Raw genomic sequence first — 2,101 nt, forward strand, 5'->3', positions numbered from 1 at the left:
TTTTTTTTGGGGGGAGGGGGTAGTGAGAGGGTGACAAGAGATTAGATAGCACTGTAATAATTTACTGTAAACAATATTGGAATTCACCATGCCACTAGTCCAACCCGGACCTCCCCCCTCCCCCGCCACTTGCTACAACAAGGAACGAGCGACAAGACAGTGCGGCCAACAACTAATCTGGAGGTCATCCGGTGCAGTTAATGGAAAGAAATGTCCATGGGTACAACGTCGGGCGCGTTGGGATAGTTTGTCACGTCGCCGTGGAATCAGGCGCTCGTCAATTTTAGAGCATGTGGAGTTATTGGTATCTTCTGAAAGGGTATTCATTTTTCTTGCTTTATAAGAAAAATATACCAAACTATCTTGAACAGAAGTTGATATATCTGCGATTGAGGGAGGGGGGGGGTGGGGGTCGCCTGGTTTCAGAGATAAAATAAGCGAGAAAGTGGCCGACAAAGTTGGGTAATTTCAATAGCTTGAGAACTCTCGAAGACTGGAAATTTACATATTGTGCGCCTTTAATCTATGTTTCTCCTGTAAAATCCATTTGGAAATTTGTTTTAAATGGACATAAAAGATTTTGAGAAAAAAAGACAAACAAAAACCACACATAAATTTGATTAAAATGGACAAACTGGTGGGGAAATGCCTATTCCTTCGATTTCATTATTTTGACGAGCGCTTGAGTTTACCACGATGCCTCACAGTTTTGTGTGACGGGGATAGAGGGATAGATCTCCCGCCTGTAGTTCCTTCTGCCACTTCCAGGGATGCCGTGGAGTATGATTGAATTCCCCAACTCGTTGGGGACAAACTCCGAGTCGCCTCCAACTTCTTGATAAAAATATTAATAATATTATGGTCGCTTTTAAGCACAAGGGGGCTATCCCGAAAAATGCTGTTTTGAGAAAATTGAAGGTAACGTGTTTGCCCCTTTTTCATTTTCTTTAAAAGACAAGGAGAGTTTTCTCTATAACTAAACAACTATCCACAGCAATGAAACCAAACTTCTCTTATAGGTAGAGAAATGCCCACTATTGGTGTAGGTCAAGATTTCTGGAAGCCCCCGAAATCTGGGTTAGCCGGCTTGTCCTTCAAAGCGACCGTATGATGTCTGAGACAGTCTGTCTCCAACACGGTGCAGTGTGAGGCTGGATGTTATGGCGAAGTATAAACCACTATGCCTTCTCATTTTGTACATCTTTAATGTAGTGTTTTTACGCCCCAATCGATATAATATGTGAGACAGCGTGGTGGAATCAGGCTCTCGTCAAAATAATCAAAACGAAAAAACCTGCATTTTTCCGCAGGTTTGTGAATTTTTATCAAATTGTTGTTTTTTGGCACAACACCTTTCATGCCCATTAAAGAACTAATTTCTGTGTGGATTTTTCTGAAAAGTGTTGATTAAAGGAATAAAAAATGTAAATCTTCAGTTACCACGGACTCCTAAGCTAAGGTAATAACTAATCTTTGGCGTCCATTTTTTCACTAACTTTACCTCTGAAAACAGGTGACTCCCACCTCCTTCTTTTGCAAATATCTCGACTTGTATTCAAGATAAATGGATATTGTTTGCATCCAAATAAAGACAAATGAACAAGCTTTAAGATGATACCAATAACTCTACATGCTCAAAAAATGACGAGAGCCTGATTCCACCACGCTGCCTCACATTTGGCTTCTGGCCTCATGGTCTTAGTAACTCAAAAACGGCCAAAAATTAATGTCAGATAAAACTTTGTAACTCTGCACTGAGGCAGCAACTTGTGACAGACAAGGCTATCCCGAAACAGTCGGCAGCCATTTTGTTTAGAAATGAGAGTTTTTGGAGAATCTCAAGTCTGGTCCCAACGAAGTCTAGTTTGGCGTCGGAATCCCATCTATTAGGGCGATGAAGATGGGTGTAATCACAGATTTGACGGCCAAGGAAAAATAGCCCGGCCCGGTCTAAAGTGGCGCTCGGTACTAATGATATTGTGTAGGGGGTTACTTCCCCTTGTGGGAAGATCAAACGACAAGCGTATTGGAGGAGAGAAGGAGGGGTTACAACGTCTATTCCAATGAAATAGGCGGGGAGTGGGGGAAACTATTTTTCGGG

Source organism: Aplysia californica, unplaced genomic scaffold, assembly GCF_000002075.1.
Source record: "Aplysia californica isolate F4 #8 unplaced genomic scaffold, AplCal3.0 scaffold00642, whole genome shotgun sequence".
Taxonomy (NCBI): domain Eukaryota; kingdom Metazoa; phylum Mollusca; class Gastropoda; order Aplysiida; family Aplysiidae; genus Aplysia; species Aplysia californica.